This window comes from Neoarius graeffei, chromosome 21, assembly GCF_027579695.1.
Source record: "Neoarius graeffei isolate fNeoGra1 chromosome 21, fNeoGra1.pri, whole genome shotgun sequence".
Lineage (NCBI taxonomy): Eukaryota > Metazoa > Chordata > Actinopteri > Siluriformes > Ariidae > Neoarius > Neoarius graeffei.
The window spans coordinates 53,192,964-53,213,083 of NC_083589.1; positions in this window are offsets into that span (position 1 = coordinate 53,192,964).

Genomic DNA, 20,120 nt, shown 5'->3' on the forward strand with positions numbered 1-20,120 from the left:
GTATGTGATACGCTCCGGCCCAATTGAGGGCGGCTCCTGGCGCGTCGGGGATCCGAACCACCGCGCCCACCTCCATCGCCGAGCACAGCTGCTGGAGGTGGCCCGGCTCCCCGCAGCTCCAGCAAACCAGCCCGGGCTTTCTCTCTGCACTGGCGCTCTGGGGCTCACTCACTTGAGGGGGAGAAGAGACAGACACAGAAGTGGGAAACAGGAGGGTACCGCGGGTGCGGCGGGCCGGCCTCCGGGGTGGGGGAACGGGGTGAGGACAAGACACAGAAGGGGAAGGGGAGAGAGAGAGAGAGGAGAGGGGAGATCTGCTGTCCTGCCTTTGGAACAGCCGCCAAATGGTCCTCCACCAGCTCGATGGCCTGATCCAGCGACCCCGGGTGATGGCACTGGACCCACTCTGCGGTCCCTTTGGGTAGTCGGGTGATGAACTGTTCCAGTACAACCTGATCGACGATTCCCTCGGCGTTGTGGTTGTCAGCCCTCAGCCACCGCCAGCAGGCGTCCCGGAGTTGCTGGCCAAACGCGAACGGCTGGCTGACTTCCTCCAGGTGCAGAGTGCGGAAGCACTGTCGGTGTTGTTCAGGGGTGCGCCCCACATGCTGGAGGACGGCCCGGCGGAGGTCCGTGTAGACCAGCCGGCTGTCGGCAGGGAGCTGTAGCATGGCCAGCTGCGCCTCGCCCGTTAGCAGGGGGAGGAGGCACGCCGCACGCTGTTCCACCGGCCAGCCCAAGGCCTCTGCTGCCTGCTCAAAGAGCGTGAGGAAGGCCTCTGGGTCGTCATGCAGGCCCATCTTCGTTAGGGTGAGGTGGGAAGGGCCCATGGCGGTGAAGGTGGTGGACCCCGCCGACGCGAGGAGGTGCCGGAACGCCTGTCGATCTTCCTGCTGCGCCAGCACCAGGGCCTCGAACCTTTGCTCCTGCTCCTTCCGGAGGGCAATTAGCACCTGGTGCTGGCTCTGCTGGGCCGTGTTGAGGGCGTGGATCAGGTCTGCCAAGGGGGAGGACTCCATGGGGCTGTTCTTCTCTGTGCTCCATCACGGGTTTCGGCACCACTGTAGCACTTCGTATGGGTGGGTGGAGCACAGAAGGACGGCAGGCCAGAACTGAGTTCACAAAACTCTTTTATTTTCACTTTTCAGTGGAATTTAACTCTCCCAGCCACACACGCATGCACAAACACAAGTCGTCTGATTGGGGAGAGAGCTCTCTTCCTCTGCTCTCTCTCTCCTTATATAGGGCGCAGTCACTGGGAAGACACACAAACACAGGTTAATTGACATCAGGTGTAGTGATTCTGCCTTCCCTGACACTGCCCTCCGGTCACAGACCAGCGCTTGACCATGCCCCCGCTGCCAGAATTACAAAATAAATTTTTAATTCCTCTGAAGATCATGTTATTTATGAAGATGAATCCACACATCATTCATTCATTCATCCATCCATTTTCTTCTGCTTATTCAAAGTCAGGTCACAGTGGTGGCAGGCTAAGCAGGGTATTCCAGGCATCTCTCTCCCCAGCAACACTTTCCAGTTCCTTCTGGGGGAGCCCAAGGCACTCCCAGGCCAGATGAGATATATAATCTCTCCAGCGTGTTCTGGGTCTACCCCGAGATTTCCTCTCAGCCCCTCCAAAGCATCGCCACCTTAACGTGGTGGAGGGGTTTGGGTGTCCTGGTGATCCTGGGAGCTGGTTTGTCAGGGGCATTAGACCCTGGTAGGGTCTCCCAAGGTAAATTGGTTCTAGGGAAGGGGCCAGACTAAGAGTGATTCAAGACCCTGATGAAATGGCACAGAAGGGGCTGCAACACCTTGCCTGGGAGTGGGAAACCGGGGCCTTGAATCACTCTTAAGTGGAGCTCGCTGGTGAGTGTCTGGTGGCCAGGCCTTGGCCCATGGGGCACAGCCCGAAGATGGAGCCACTGCCATGTGGGCTCACCACCAACAAGGACAGGCACCGGGGTCGGGTGCATTGTGAGCCATGTGGCAGGCAAAGTAAATGAGTGATATATTTTTCAATACTGCTATATTATACTGCCACAATCATCTCTGGCTATACAGTCAGTCATCGGCCACTTTAATAAGAACTTGTTCGTGATTCTAAGATTCCTGTTCTTGGCTGCAGGAGTGGAACCCAATGTGATCATCTGCTGTTGCAATGCTGAGATGCTTTTCTGCTCACCATGGTTGTAAAGAGTGATGATATGAGTTACTATACCGTATCCTTCCTGGCAGCTCGAACCAATCTGGTCATTTTTCTCTGGCCTCTCTTATCAACAAAGTGTTTGTTTCCACCCACAGAGCTGTTGCTCACTCACTCTATGTTTTTTGTTTTTTGCACCATTCTGTGTAAACTCTAGAGACTGTTGTGTGTGAAAACGCCTTGAGATCAGCAGTTTCTGAAATACTCAAACCAGTCCATCTGGCTCAAACTAACACCCATGCCAGAGTGAAAGAAAGTCACACTTTGAGATCACAATTATTTTCCCCCATTCTGATGTTTGAAGAAGTGAACGTTAACGGAAGCTTTTGATTTGTATCTGCATGATTTCATGCACTGCACTGCTGTCAAGGGCTGATTAGATAATTGTATAAAACAGCAGGTGGATGGGTGTTCCTAATAAAGTGGCAATGAGTGTATAGCATTTCTTCTCTGAACATTTCATTATCTTGACAGTCTCGCTTTTAGAATTGCCATGCAGTGTAATTTCGTTAAACTGTTTATGTAGAACCTGAAGTGCATTATTTATTTATTTATTTATTTATTTTTAAAACTAGTCACACAGTACATTTTGCTTAGTCCAGGATATTTAACATGAAATATTTGAATCTGCCCAAGCTAGCCAATTTCCTAAAATATCAAAAGTTATTTTGTTTTTGTACACTTTTTATTTATTTATTTACTAATATATATATATATATATATATATATATATATATATATATATATATATATATATATATATATATTTTTTTTTTTTTTTTTTTTTTTTTTTTGACATTCCGCAGCATTTCAATTCAACAACGTGGCCTGAAGTCAGTCATTTTCAATAATAGGTGTTGATTTATTGATCATGCAGTTATGTTGAGTGGAATCTTTATACTTTATATGAATGAAAAGCAAAGCCATGTGGTGATAATGAATGCAGCATGGCTCAAAAAACCTTTCCACATTTTCCTTGTTTGTTTTTTCTTGTTCCAGCTTCTATTAATCCAACAAAAGGTGAGTAAATGTTATTTCACAATTAAAAAACAAAAAGGTCGTGAATGACATTTACATGCATTTGCCCTCCATTATATCTCTGACTATAATGATTAAAATCTGCCTTTTAAAGCTGCTTATTCATAGTATAGGACATTGAAAACAATGTCATTTGCATTACAAATTATCTTTTCCATTAACTTAGTTTATTCATGGCTGCATTTTTGTTTAGAGGTTTGTACCATGATGACCTGTCTCTAAAAGCTCATTAAACATCATTGCAAATGAAACCCATCTTTTCATGAAGCAGTAAAATCAGCTCATGGCAGAGACCTCTTGACCTCTCCGCAACACGTTTAACAACCCTTGGGAGATATTGCTTTAATCAACAGTTCTTTGGAAAAGATGATGTGATTAGTGCAAGTGCATGTTAACCTAAGAGACGATAAGGTAATGCATGTTATTTACTGCTTCTTTCAAAAAGAAACCTTTTAAACATGCACCTTTTAAACAATACTATGAAATGCAACCTTCCGTTTACATTAAAAAACAAATGGACCATAAGAAATGCTCTGAAGTCCCAGGAAATAAATCCTGTGGATGGTTAGTGACTGAAAATCTGTCTGTTGAACCTCCAAAGACACTAATCAGGGGTGGGTTTCCCTAAAGCTTCTTAAGGCCAAGAGAGTCTTAAATTACCTCTTAAGATCCATCATCAAGCTAACATGGTTTTCCCGAACAACATCATAGCCTAAGTAGTGCTTGAGTTTGCTCTGAATTCACGAGAGACCCGGATCGCTCATTCCAAAGAGCAACTCGCTCACGGTCGAATACACAGAATGCGCATGCGTCGCTGAGGGACTCTCTCTCACAGTCAACGGGGGAAACTGGTGATGAATCTGCTGATGGTGTTAAATATTTTTTCTTGTACACTGCAAGTTCACTGAGTTAATTATTAAACAAATATACACAAAACATTATGACTATATTTCAATATGTTATGGAATTACAGTACGCATGGATATTGTAATGTCACATTGATGTCGCCATATTTTAAGCAAATTTAATTCCATGAGGTGAGTGATTATTGAATTTATTGTCATAAATGAGACACATTTCTGCACCTGTAACATTGTGTGTGTGTGTGTGTGTGTGTGTACACGCGTGCGCGAGAGAGAGGTTTTGATCTGTGTGTAGTGAGAGACAGAGAGAGGGGGGGGGCACGGTGGTGTAGTGATTAGCACTGTCTCCTCACAGCAGGAAGGTTCTGGGTTCGAGCCCAGTGGCTGACAGGGGCCTTTCTGTGTGGAGTTTGCATGTACTCCCCGTGTCTGTGTGGGTTTTCTCCAGGTGCTCCGGTTTCCCCCACAATCTAAAGACATGCAGGTTTGGCTATTTGGTGGCTCTAAAGTGACCATGAGTATGAATGGTTGTTTGTCTCTCTGTGTCAGCCCTGCAATGACCTGGCAACTTGTCCAGGGTGTACCCCGCCTCTCACACATAGTCAGCTGGGATAGGCTCCAGCTTGCCCGTGACCCTGAACAGGATAAGCGATTGTGAATAATGGATATACAGTATACTGTATAAGGAGGTCAGTTCAACCTCCTTTGGTACATACTACATACAGATCAAAACCCCTCTCTCTTTCTGTGCACACGCACTTATAAGTGAGAACATTGCCCACTTGGCATTGTGGATAACACTTGAAATAATCCTGACTGCATGATCGGTGGTGGGGGTAACAGTGAAATGAGCGAGCACGGGGAACACATTTACTTAATTATTCAGCATATTATTTGCTCATTCTTTCATGTGAACATTTGTTCATTTAATTAAAAACACACTTGGAATTAAAAAAAAATGTCCAAAAATGTAAACTTGTATATCAGGGACGTGCGCTGCAAAGACGCTCTTCATCCTGTTACTCTTTCGACTCCTTCTTATGAATGAGTTCGGGAAAACCACGTACAGAGACAAGGTTCATTGCTTAAAGTGCATATCACGGGTAAATTCAGGAGCAAGATCAATGTAATTCTCCTATTTTATATTAAACTTTGGTCAAATATCTGTCACATTTTGCGCAATTTTTTTTACCTTGTGCAATACCAGAAAAATTCAGTTGAAATCAAGCCATTTGAGGCGAATTCGTCCACCTCTGAAAAAAATCGGCATTTGGATTTCCCGGGAAACATTGATTTTCGTGACATCACGTGCGGGACGCCTCCCTCTGAATCCTACGCCAGCGCTGGTTTGTTTATGAGAAAACGACCTGGTGGTTTTCTGCAAATTTCTTCAACGTTATCGCATAATTATTAAAATGGTTAACAGATGTATCATAGGCAGGGGCGCCGCCAGAAATTTTGGGCCCCATGAAAGATTAGAATTTTGGGCCCCCCAACTTTGTCCACCCTCGTCACAATTGCACTATTGTCATTATTTGACTTTTGATAGCTCATGGACCTTGAGTTTGTGACTTTGTTATTACATTTTATGTATTAACCTACCAGGGACTAGACGAAAACTGGTCAGTGACTAATTCTGGTGCATTTACAATCACAAATGAAAATTCAAGATTTAGCCACATGCCTTCTTGTGCTAGGACAATTGGTAGTGAAATGTGTGATGTGACTGCTAATGAATCATAGAAAAAGTTTTCTACCCAGCATCAAAATACCTATGGAAATCCCATGGATTGTTATGTGTTAGGTAGAAAGCTGTGTGTACTGTTCTGCAAAAAGGGAATATGTTCAAAGCAAAGTGTGTCTAGACATTCCACACACGTAACCATGTCAAACACTTGACTGGTGTCCGTTATTAGCAACACTTTAATCTAGCAAACTGTATATGGCGCTCGCTCATTAAAAACTTCAATCCTAAATAGGGCTGTGCGATATATCGAATATAATCAATATATCGCGAAAACTCTGTGTGCGATACATAAAATAATTATATCGTAACTATCGAGTATTTTATGGTCATCTTCCGACTTGTGTTTGTTTAAAACCTTTTCCGGTGGTTTTCTCCCTGACCCTCAGGCAGTAACGTGAGAGGCTGCCTAAGGGTAAAGAAAACAATAACATCACGCACTCGCCAACCAATCCCGGGCGACATCTCGGTGCTGAAAGGAACTTCCGGGAAGATTTTCTAGTTTTGGTTGTGTTGCCAGATTGGGCGGTTTTAAGTGCATTTTGGCGGGTTTTGAACATATTTTGAGCTGGAAAACGTTAGCAGTATCTGGCAACACTGCCGGCGGGAAGATTTCCTGGTTCCGGTTTACAGCGCTGACTCAGTTCGTGCAATCGCTGGTGTTGCATAGGCTACCGTGGAAGCTCTGGCAATTTCAGCGACAAATTACTTCCTAAAAGAACTAGTAAGGGGTCAGTCAACTGGCATTTTTTGGATATCGCGAGGAGGACGTGGAACAGCAAATGCCAGTTTGTAAAGTGTGCAAAAAAAAAACAAAACCTGTCATCACGAAAGGCAGCAGCACTACAAATATGTTGCATCACCTGAAACTCACCCGGTACAGTATGAAGAGTCTCTTAAACTCCGAACTACTTGCCCACGAGCTAAACAAACGACCATAGCGGCCTCGTTCGCCAAAGCCCCCCATATGAGCAACCGAGTCAGAGATGGAGAGCTATAACGGATGCAATCACTAACTTCATTGCCGAAGACATGATCCCAATTAGTATAGTGGAAAAACCAGGCTTCCAAAAATTACTAAACACACTCGATCCCAAATATGAGTTGCCTGGTCGCAGACATTTTACAGAGAAGTCAATATCGGAATTATACACATCTGAGAGGCAGAGCCAGAAAACATTCAGTTCAAAAGTGTGCAAAGAGAAAAATGATGTTTTGCAGATCTCTCTCTTCTCTCCCTCAATCTCTCTCTCTATTGTGAATGTTCCAGTGGTTCTCAGTAGTCAGGTTAATAGCTTGGAGATCTATTTTTTTTAAATAATTTAATGAATGAGCACTTTTCTTATTTAGGCTAAATGTCTTTCTCAGTGTTGAGCTGCACTTTATTGATTTGAGCTCTGAGCAGCTCTGTATTGTGTTGCCCCTTTGTTCCAATTTTCAAGGTTGTTTTTGCAGTTTGTGCCACATCTTTGTTGAATAAAAATAGTCTTATTTCAATTCAATTGTGATTAATCACCAACATGAAAATTTAAAATGTGTTGTTGAAAACCACCTGTAAAGTTAACCAAGAATGTTATTTAACCTGCAGGGATTGTAGTGAAAACAGTAAAGAGTAAAAGTTAGATTTCATGGGGTCCTTTAGAGGAGATTTAAATATATCGAGATATATATCGTATATCGTGAAATGGAGAAAATGTATCGGGATATTCATTTTTTTCCCATATCGCACAGCCCTAATCCTAAAGCATTTATGGGTTGTATTGCTGCTTACCTCCTTCTCCAAAGGGGGGTTCAGTGGTTTGGTAGGGCGGCGGTCCCCCTGAGGCTGAATCCGTGCATATTTAGGGCACCCCATTAGTTATGAAACTGGTTATTAGCACTAGTTATTAGCACCAGCATAACGTAATATTTCATCTTGTTTATCACACAAGTCAGTTCAGTTATTAAAATGGAAAAAATGTCACTGTACAAACTGTAAAAGTGTTCTCTTGATAGGCTAATCCAACCACGTTCATACTGTTCATTTACCATTCGCTAATATTTTGAACACACATGTGAGCAATAGCTACCTTTCTTTGGGAAAAACTGAGTGACCAGTTGCCTGCCTCTCCGGTCCCTCTCAGCTTTCAGCTGCCTTTCTTTACGTTTTTGACAGCCACTCTTCATATTTAGCGATCATAGACTGTACGCACTCCACTGCTGGCTGGCTGACTGTTGCACCGCAACACAGCAGCAAGTAGCGTTGCACTGATCAGCACTCAGATTTAACGCATCGCGCTTCTACCAGAACTGGACCGTACCATTTCGCAAAAGGGGGAGGGTTAAATGACAATATGTTGAAGAACTCAAGAAATAGACAACCTTGTTCAATTAGCTCATTTTACCAGATGGAATATTGCATTGTTGTTATTTCAAAAGTCTTATTAAAATCATTAAAAGCATATTATCAGCCCCTTAAAGGGCCCCATGGCAGTGCTGGGCCCCTAGAATTGTTCTAACCTTTCCCCCCCTGGTGGCGCCCATGATCGTAGGAGGGTGTAGCAACACCAATCTTGATGGGATTAGTACTCATCGTTTAGCAAAAGACCGGACAATGAGAGAGAAATGGGAGCGCTTGGTCTACACAGGCTGTGCACTGAAACCGTGCAAAGCTCGCGCAGCCTGCTGGCGCTTCGGCAGGTAACGTCACGAATCTGGCTCCAGACTCCCTTGGGATTTTTCCAGACGTGTTTTGTTTTTGTTTTTTATTTCTGCTGTAGACAGATGGCCTTGTGCAAAATTACCCTTCTGGATGAGTGTGTAAAGGGACATACTTTCAGATAAAAAAAAAACGAAATTGGTCCAGGATATGCACTTTAAGTGAGTCTCTCAACTCTCTCTTTAGCCATAAAGGGCAACGTTATTGGGAAACCTACCCCAGACAAATCAGATATCATATCATATATCAACATTTCCTGACTGAAAAACATGCCAAGCTCTGATTTCACTTTGGACATAAAGTTATGTTTAAAGTGACACAGGTCGATGTATTAAAAAGATGAATAGTACCCTGTGGCGCTAAAATAACCCCTAGGTACTTGAATCGTGTGCTGCATTGCCTGCTGCCTCATGCCTGTGAAGGAGAATGAGCTGGAAAAAACACCACGTGCTAATGTTTACACTTCGGTACAGAAACGGCCGAAGTTTATCGTCATTATAATAGTATAATGAGCAAGGTCACAACAAATATTTTCCCTCTCTTTTCTGGCGCATTTTGCCTCTGACAATGTCAGATACATCCTGAAAATCATCATTTTTTGTCTCGATTTAGGAGTCTTCGTTCGATCTGGGCAATCCGCCATGTTTACTGTGGCTCTACAGTTGCGACTTCTGACCTGCGCATGACCTCACGTGACTTTTCCAAACTGGCTGCTGAGCAAGCGGTTTGTAAACAGACTAACACGTGGTTAGGACGCCCTGCATTAGGAAGTAAAATGTATTGAAACAAGATGATGCATACCAGCTATGGGGATGGGTATCAGCTCAAACAATTCAGAGAGGGGAGTGGATTAAATGATTCCTGAACCAGCACATCAACCTGTGCCACTTTAAGTGAAAAAGAAAAGAGAATTAAAGAATGATGTTTAGAGCTGGGCGGCACGGTGGTGTAGTGGTTAGCGCTGTTACTTCACAGCAAGACGGTCCGGGTTCGAGCCTTGTGGCTGGCAAGGGCCTTTCTGTGTGGAGTTTGCATGTTGTCCGCGTGGGTTTCCTCTGGGTGCTCCGGTTTCCCCCACAGTCCAAAGACATGCAGGTTAGGTTAACTGGTGACTCTAAATTGACCGTAGGTGTGAATGTGAGTGTGAATGGTTGTCTGTGTCTATGTGTCAGCCCTGTGATGACCTGGTGACTTGTCCAGGGTGTACCCCGCCTTTCGCCCGTAGTCAGCTGGGATAGGCTCCAGCTTGCTTGCGACCCTGTAGAACAGGATAAAGCGGCTAGAGATAATGAGATGAGATGTTTAGAGCCATAGTCAGAGTTGAGTTATGTGGGCAATGTGATGATTAAATCCCAAAATTGCACACATTCGCAATTTTATTAGCTCATATGTGGAGCCGTATTAATTCCAGTGCCACCATCTGAATGATTTATATAAACACAGTATGAAATTTATATTTTGGGCTGTCAATATGCAAAAACAATGGAATGCTAAATGATACCGATATATTGTGTGTATATATATATATATATATATATATATATATATATATATATATATATATATATATATATATATAGTGAGAGTAAAAAGTATTTGATCCCTTGCTTATTTTGTTGGTTTGCCCACTAATAAAGACATGATCATTCTATACTTTTAATGGTAGATGTATTCTAACATAGAGAGACAGAATATCAAAAAGAAAATCCAGAAAATAACTTTAAAGAATATATATTAATTGATTTGTATTTCATTGAGGGAAATAAGTATTTGATCCCCTAGTATGCATTAGGAGTTCTGGCTTTCACAGACCAGTTAGACACTCCCAATCAACTTGTTACCTGAATTGAAGACACCTGTTCTAACTAATCACCTGTATGAAAGACACCTGTTCACAGAATCAGACAATCAGACAGATTCCAAACTCTCCAACATGGGTAAAGGCCTCTGCATGCTCTTGCGACAAGGCTTTTGCAGACAGCTTTTCGCAGACAGTTGTAATTTATCGTTGAGCGGGGAGTAATAGGCGTGCGCGATGTTATTCACCGCTACAATGCAAGGGGGCGCGAAGTCGCGAAATCGCTAGGAGTAGTTGGTGGGTGTGGTTAGTGGAGTGTTTATCCTCCGGTTACTTATAATGACTAGAACTGGAGTCGTATAGATGTACGTACTTCCTCACTTCCTCAATCAACCGCTCTTCGTGCTGCTCCATCTTCGCTCGTGTTTTTAAAAATGGCGGTAGTGAAAACAAACCAAACCGGGAAAGTAGGGAAGCGGAAGTGCGTGTACAGTGGATGTAGAGTGGACCAATCAGAGCCATCTTGTCTGCGACGCTGTCTGCGACGCTTCTGCGGTGGTCACAATTTTTGGGAGGTGCGCGCAGAGCGTCTGCGAAGGTGGGGGGGGGCTACGCAGATGCTATCTGCGGCGCCGTCTGCGAGGACTGCGTTGTCAGCATAAATTGGCCTTTAGACCAAAGAACTCTCTCAAGACCTCAGAGACAGGATTGTTGACCTGCACAAATCTGGAATGGGCTACAAAAACATTAGCAAGATGCTGGGTATTAAAGTAACAACCATTGGTGCAATTGTGAGAAAATTTAAGAAGTATAACATGACCATCAATAGACCTCGGTCTGGTGCTCCACAGAAGATTTCACCTCGTGGGGTGGCAATGATCATGAGAACTGTGAGAAATTGGCCTGCAACCACACAGCGGGAGTTAGTGAATGACCTCAAGGCAGCTGGGACCACAGTCACCAGGAAAACAATTGGCAACACTTTGCGCCGCAATGGATTAAAATCCTGCAGTGCCCGAAAGGTACCCCTGCTTAAGAAGGCACATGTGGAGGCCCACCTAAAGTATGCCAATGATCACCTCAAAGATGTACAAAGTGATTGGGAGAAGGTTCTGTGGTCAGACGAGACCAAAATTGAACTATTTGGCCTAAACTCTACTCGGCATGTGTGGAGGAAGAAAAATGCTGCCTATGACCCCAGGAACACTGTGCCCACCGTCAAGCATGGAGGTGGAAGCATTATGTTTTGGGGGTGTTTCTCTGCCAAGGGCACAGGGCTACTTCACCGCATCAGTGGGAAGATGGATGGAGCCATGTACCGTGCAGTCCTGAGGGACAACCTCCTCCCCTCTGCCAGGAAGTTAAAAATGGGCCGTGGTTGGGTCTTCCAACATGACAACGACCCGAAGCATACAGCAAAGGCAACAAAAGGAGTGGCTCAAGAAGAACCACATTAAGGTCATGGAGTGGCCCAGCCAGTCTCCGGACCTCAATCCAATCAAAAATCTATGGAGGGAGCTGAAGGTCCGAGTTGCCAAGCGACAGCCCACCAACCTTAATGATTTAGAGAGGATCTGCAAAGAAGAGTGGGCCAAAATTCCCCCTGATATGTGTGCTAACCTTGTGGTTAACTACAACAAACGTCTGTCCGCTGTGCTTGCAAACAAAGGCTTTGCCACCAAGTATTAAGTGCTTTTGGCTAGAGGGATCAAATACTTATTTCTCTCAATGAAATACAAATCAATTAAAATATATTCTTTAAAGTTATTTTCTGGATTTTCGTTTTGATATTCTGTCTCTCCATGTTAGAATACATCTACCATTAAAAGTATAGAATGATCATGCCTTTATTAGTGGGCAAACCAACAAAATTAGCAAGGGATCAAATACTTTTTACTCTCGCTGTATATATATATATATATATATATATATATATATATATATATATATATATATAATACAACCCTATTAGCCAATTGACTGATTTAATTAATTAATCATTCATATGATAAATTTTTTTTGTTTATTTTTGAGACTGGAAGACACAAAGTGACATCATATTCAGAGACATTGCTTATCTCACGAAGTGATTTTTTTATGAATAAAAATGATGACATTATTTCAGCCATATCAGGAGGAAATGTGTGTTTGGTCAGCATATCATTCAAACCCTAGGCTTGTTTATGTTACAGGAGAAGGCACTGGATTGGCCAAAACATTTGTGTTATTTCATTAGTTCGACAAATCAAAATAGCAAATTAAAGTCGCCTATTCTGCGTATATGACCGCAAGTTGGCCTAGTGGTTAGCGTGTCCGCCTCTCGACTGGGAGATCACGAGTTCTACTCACGGTTGGGTCATACCAAAGACCATCATTAAAATGGTACCTACTACCATCTGGCAAGGCACACTGCAATACAGATGTGAGTGGGGAGTCAAACTCTCATGGTTACCAGAGGACCAGCCCCCCACTGTAACCCTAGCTGTATAGGCGAGAGGCCGAGGGCTATGGAAATGGAGATTGGTGCCGCACCCATACACCTTAAAGAGTTGGTTAGTACTGAGGACAGAAGACTGCCTGGGAAGATCACATTCTGGTATAAGAGGGGCTTTGAGTTGACTTGATATTGAGTACACATATTAGGAATTCATGATCTTGGTTTAGTATCTCATGGCCACATTAGATCAAAAAGTTATGCACACTCATAACTGTTTCTGCACTATAAATAATGGATTTATTCATTCATCTTTAGCAACAAATTTATTCTGCTTACATTACAGGCATTTAGCAGACACTCTTATCCAGAGCAATGTACAACATACCCAGAGCAGCCCAGAGAGCAGGTGCCTTGCTCAAGGGCACCTCAGCCATTCCTGTTGGTCTAGGGAATTGAACCAGCAACCTTTTGGTCCCAAAGCTGCTTCTCGAACCATTAGTCCATAGCTTCTCCATGGCTTCTTGGTTAGGGTGGATCTGGAGTCAAAAATAATAATATTGTGTGTGTCTTGTCCAGTCACTCCAGAGAGTTGCAACTCTCAACAGTACATATAATATTTTTCACATGTTCCTAAGGTGGGGCGGCACGGTGGTGTAGTGGTTAGCGCTGTCGCCTCACAGCAAGAAGGTCCTGGGTTCGAGCCCCGGGGCCGGCGAGGGCCTTTCTGTGTGGAGTTTGCATGTTCTCCCCGTGTCCGCGTGGGTTTCCTCCGGGTGCTCCGGTTTCCCCCACAGTCCAAAGACATGCAAGTTAGGTTAACTGGTGACTCTAAATTGACCGTAGGTGTGAATGTGAGTGTGAATGGTTGTCTATGTGTCAGCCCTGTGATGACCTGGCGACTTGTCCAGGGTGTACCCCGCCTTTCGCCCGTAGTCAGCTGGGATAGGCTCCAGCTTGCCTGCGACCCTGTAGAAGGATAAAGCGGCTAGAGATAATGAGATGAGATGAGATGTTCCTAAGGTCATCTGGACTGTTAGTGGAAAATGATCAACTTCAATATGGGACCAGTAACTCTACTTGACATCGGGCTGCATCACAGCTCTCCATGGTTTAATATTTTCTCATTACAGAACACTCCATTAGGTTAAATTGCTTGCATAAATATTATGAATGATTCAGTATCTACATTGACACTAATAGAAAAGAGATGTAATTATGATGGTGAGGAATTTAATTCTGGAGCCACTGAGGGTGCTGGGAGTTTAAGGGGTTAACCCTCATTGACATGCTATCATGAGATTTATAACATCTACAGCACCACAGGTCCACTCGGCAACACACACACACACACACACACACACACATGCCCTGTCCACCAATTTGAGTTCAGTCATTATCTGACACCCTGCAACCATAACTTCATACTGACTGTTAAATTAGTGTGATGGAGAACAATCAACCTTTGACCTCTATTTTTCTTCCCTCTTTCTGTTGATGGCTGTGATGCACCCAGGTCAGCAATGTCATCTTCTTTTCATCCTTTTTTTTCTTTTCTCTCTTCCTACATTGGCAGCAACATTGTCCTTCTATTTCACAGAAACATCTCATGAGATTAGGTGAAAGCAATTCAAACATAAAAAAAATGTCATATGGGAAAAGTTCATTTACATCCTTCCTAAAAATAGTGACTGCATGATCTAGTTTTACAGGCTGAGGAACCCAAGCACATTTTGTACACACATACACACAAATGAGACTGGGGACTCAGATGTTCATTGGCATGATGTCTTGTATTACTCCACTAGAAACGCTCCTTCCAGGTGAGACAGAGCCCAGCAACATCTGGATTATAATAATACCGAATTATTCTCACCACATACCTCAGCACTGGCCGCTGTCACTCTTTGTTACACACACACACACACACACACACACACACACACACACACACACACACACACAGCCTGTTTAGTGTTTTCCATAATCAATAATAAACAATTCATGATTGATCAATTCATTAACCATAATCATAATTCATTATCTGCCAATTCCCATCCCCCTGCCAGCTCTCCCCAATCATATGACAGCTGGCAACCAGGGAGAGTAAATACTAGCATGCTTCTTTCGAGTGAAGCCACATGCTTCTTTCCATGTGACATAATGTGAAGCCATCCATCCATCCATTATCCATAACCACTTATCCTGTACAGGGTCGTGGACAAGCTGGAGCCTATCCCAGCTGACTATGGGCAAGAGGTGGGGTACACCCTGGACAAGTTGCCATATCATCACAGTAATGCGAAGCTAGCTAACCATTCTTTAAAAAATGCTGAAATTAAACACTGAAATGTCACAGTGCAGGATAGCACATGGCTATCTGCCTTCTTCCACATACATGAGCTCAGAGACACCCATGATTGGCTAGTGTTGCAGTGGAAAGAAAGTAAGAAAGCATGCCATCCCTCCCACCTAGACAGAACAGCCAATTCTGCTTTCTTGTCTCATGGCATGGTGGTGTAGTGGTTAGCACTGTTGCCTCACAGCAAGAAGGTTCTGGGTTCAAGCCCAGTGGCTGACAGGGGCCTTTCTGTGTGGAGTTCGCATGTCCTCACAGTGTCTGTGTGGGTTTCCTCTGGGTGCTCTGGTTTCTCCCACTGTCCAAAGACATGCAGGTTAGGCTAATTGGTGGCTCTAAATTGAGCGTAGGTGTGAATGTGAGTGTGAATGGTTGTCTGTGTCTATGTGTCAGCCCTGTGATGACCTGGTGACTTGTCCAGGGTGTACCCCACCTCTTGCCCATAGTCAGCTGGGATAGGCTCCAGCTTGCCTGCGACCCTGTACAGGATAAGCGGTTACAGATAATGGATGGATGTCTCCTGGCCACAGATGGCTGTAGTTTTTAATTAGATGTAAAAGTTTTTAGTGAGATAATATCAAGTAACACAAAACAATTAGCACTCGTATATACCGTACTGTAAACCACTAAGACTTTTAGTACTAAGGTTTCCAGATAAGGAATTAGCATTTACCCAATGTTTAAAGTTCTTGTCATGGATTCCCTCTTTCTGTCACAGTTGTCACATGTACTCATGTTTGTTTTGTTTCGTGTGTTGGTCCTGTTACCATAACTGTGCCATCATTTCAGAAGTTTCCTGATTGTGTTCAGCTGTTTTGTATTATTTTATTTTATTTTTTTTTTAGTTTGCCCATGGCATGGTGGTGCACTGTTGTCTCAGCGCAAGAAAGTTCTGGGTTCAAACCTTGCATCTGACTGGGGCCTTTCTGGGTGGAGTTTACATGTTCTCCATGTGCCTGCATGGGTTTCCTCCCACAGTCCAAAGACATGCGGTTAGGTTTAACATGGGGCGGCCTTGGGCTTAAGTACCCTTGAGCAAGGCACCTAACCCTCAACTGCTCCCCGAGTGCTGTAGCATAGCTGCCCACTGCTCTTGGTATGTGTGTGTGCTCATTGCTCACTTGTGTGTGTGCATGTGTGTGTTCACTGCTTCAGATGGGTTAAACGCAGGGGGGAATTTCACTCTGCTTGAGTGTACATGTGACAAATAAAGGCTTCTTCTTCTCACAAGAAGAAGGTTGTAGGTTTAAACCTTGCATCTGACTCTCTGACTGGGGACTTTCTTGGTGGAGTTTGCATCTTCTCCTTGTGCTTGCGTGGGTTTCCTCTAGGTGGTCTGGTTTCCTCCCACAGTCCTAAAACATGCAGATTAGGTCACCTGACTACTCTGATTTGCCCATAGGTGTGAACATGAGTGTGAATGGTTGGTTGTCGCTGTGTTAGCCCTATGAAAGATTGGTGACCTGCCCAGGGTGAAACTCGCCTCTCACCTGAAGTCAGCTGGGATTGGTTCCAGCTTCACCCTGACAGATAAGTGGTATAAATAATGGGTGGATGGATATTTTGCCTGTTTATACCCTGTTGTGTCTTTGTCTTATTGCCATCTCATCATCCTTAATGTTCCTTTGTCCCTCATATGACTTCCTGGTATTGACTGAAACCTGTGTTTACATTGATGATTATGGACACTGCTTGTTAGCTCATCTGGGCGACAGGTGATGAGTTTATTCCATCATGTGTTGTCCATTGTTTGTCGTCCATCTGGTGGCATCCACATTTCATGAAAATTGCTTCTTCTCTCTCAATTCTTCACCAATTTTTATTCTTTTTGGCAGGAAGGTAGGTCTGCCTGGGGTGCATAGACCTTCTACCCAAATTTATATAATTGCAATTAATAATGGAGATATGGAGTAATTAAGCCCTAATGAGCAGTTTTCACACAAATAGCATCTTCTCCCTCAATACTTCACCAATTTTGATTCTTTCTGGCATGAAGGTTGGGGTACCTAGGGTGCATATAACTTCTACCAAGATTTGCTGAATTACAATTATTCATGAAGTTATGGACTAATTAATTCTTAATGAGCAGTTCAACAAAAATCACTTCTTCTCGGTCAGTTCCTCGCCATTTTGGATTCTTTCTGGCAAATAGGTCGGTATTCCTAGGGTGTATATAACTTCTATATATAGGTTGTATATAGTGTATATAGCTTGCAACATTTATTGCGCAAAGTGGCCCACTTTAGATTGTTCCTTATGGACTAGACGGGGCCAGAGTGAGCTACGACATCATCGACGGTCTCGTTTGATGCTTATTTTTGACCCCTGCTCTGATCTGTGACAATGTTTGTGGACTTACCCTCAATAAACAAAATGCTGAATTTATAGACTGGTGATCTGCTTCCAAGACTCGCACACTGCAGTCATAGTTGGACTAGGTTCAATTTACACAGGGAGATGGGGTAATTATTACTTGACTATCTCTGAGATTTTAGTCCCATCTGAATCTGTCTTGTCAGTAATTTTTACCGGCTGTGCATACATGTGTTGAGACAGATTAGTATTTTACCTTCAGTAATGACCAGTGAAAATGACCCCAAGAAAAATACATCCAATGTGAATTGTCTTATTGGTTAAAAAAATATAAATAAATAAATAAATAAATAAATAAAATAATAGGGCGGCACAGTGGTGTAGTGGTTAGCGCTGTCGCCTCACAGCAAGAAGGTCCTGGGTTCGAGCCCCGGGGCCGGCGAGGGCCTTTCTGTGTGGAGTTTGCATGTTCTCCCCGTGTCCGCGTGGGTTTCCTCCGGGTGCTCCGGTTTCCCCCACAGTCCAAAGACATGCAGGTTAGGTTAACTGGTGACTCTAAATTGACCGTAGGTGTGAATGTGAGTGGTTGTCTGTGTCTATGTGTCAGCCCTGTGATGACCTGGCGACTTGTCCAGGGTGTACCCCGCCTTTCGCCCATAGTCAGCTGGGATAGGCTCCAGCTTGCCTGTGACCCTGTAGAAGGATAAAGCGGCTAGAGATAATGAGATGAGATGAAATAAATGCTGCTTTTTTTTTTATATTCAAAGGCACTCTAGGAAGCAGTCTTTGCCACTGTTTCCATCTGAAATCAAAACTAAGCCAAATTTAAAACAATAAACTACAAATGATGTTTAAGTGCTTGTCAGAGAAGCAGCATTCCCAGCAGTTAATTCTCTCTTATTGCGAATTTTAGTGCATGTTTTCCTCAGGCTATCTGATTTATCCGATCTGTTTGAAGCTTACCACCAAATCTCCTCCTAATCTTTGCTACACACAATTGACAAATTGTCAAATAACCACTCTGGCAGCAAGTGTTGTGCCAAGGACACCAGAGCAGAGCTCAGTAGCAGTGCTGTAAATTCGCAACCCTTCCACTGTCTATCCGTTTCCACTTTCCAGTCACTTAACTTCACTTTTAAAACAATCAGCTGGTGCTCAACTGCTCCTAGAGAGAAAAAGGGAGGCCAGACAGCTACAGGTGTGTATAAGGTCAGCTGATTAGAGCTGCAGTATTTTGTTCTTATCATCACATCTGAGTCACTTTCCATTTTAGACAGTTAAAGCTTTGCAACACATACAAGAACAAATAATGATACTGATCTGAAAACATGAGTATAATGAGAGCATGTGGTTTCTTTTTCCATCCCTGTATCATCTACAATAAACACTGCCTACTCTTTTTTGTTTGTGTGTATGGATGACAGATGGTCACCTCCATGAATATCCGTGAGAGTGTTATGTCCTCCTACCACTAGGGGCCCCCAGTACATTTTTGTATGGTTGCTGCACCTAATTGTTTTACAGGTGGCTGGTGTAGAGCCAATGATGTCTCCCCTATAAATACTAGGGTGGGAGCCTGAACACGCTCTCTCTCCTCGGGGGCTGGCTCCATGCCTATCTGATGCCTGCTTGTTTCTCCTTTGTGGTTGGTTTCCCCTTGGTATATACTTTAATTCTTTGTTGGTTCTCCCTTGGTTTGTTCTGTTATTATTTTACAATAAAATACCCCTAGACTTAAACGAGCCCTGTGACTTTTGTCATAGATGTTACACTGCTACATCAGTTTGTAACATTTGGGGGCTCGTCCAGGATCTGAACCTGGGACCTCTCGCAAAGGGAGGTACCAATTTGATGTATTTCGTGACATCAAATGGCGCTGACACCAAATCGACACCTCCCTGAGCAGCCTTGTTTTCTAGTGCTTTTAGCTGCAACTGATTTTCAGTTTATCTTAATTTTAACTCCACCCGCCGATTATCTAATTCCTTCTCTCTAATGGAGAGCTCTTTCAACCAGATTGTCTCTGTTAGATCAATGTTAGGCAAGATTCCTTTCTCAATCAAAAAGGGATGGACTACACTCTTGATTGAGGTCTTCAACCGCTTCTCAGAAGCGCTGAGTTGAATGTCAAATAACCCAGCTACTTCAATCAATATTGATCTTTCGTGAGACTATGAAAAGCCTCCAACGTCGGATTATCAGCAAAACCTTGTGCCGCAGACGTCATGGTGTCAACTCCAAAAGGTACACAAAAAAAAAAAAACACAAAATTGTACCTGCTGCAATGTGTGACCAAAAAACCTGCAAACAAAGTAGTCACTAAAATTCCCCACAAAAGCGACTACAGCTCTCTCCCCACACACAAAAGGGTGGTCCACCACCCAACCACTAGGAGGACACAAGGCTAGACAGACCAAAAGGGCAAAACACCCACTAAAGCAGCACCGAAGTCTAACCAGAACCCCTAACCACCAGTAGCATGGGAGAGAAAAAAAACCCACGCAAAACACCAAAGCGACAGAGCACACGACCGGAATAATCGTCTTGCAACCTTTCAACTTGCAGGTTAAACACATTCGGGGTATGGACAACGTTATAGCGGATGCTTTGTCCAGAGTGCCTTAGTGGTGTATGACATTGTTTTTTTGAGTTAGTAATTTGGGA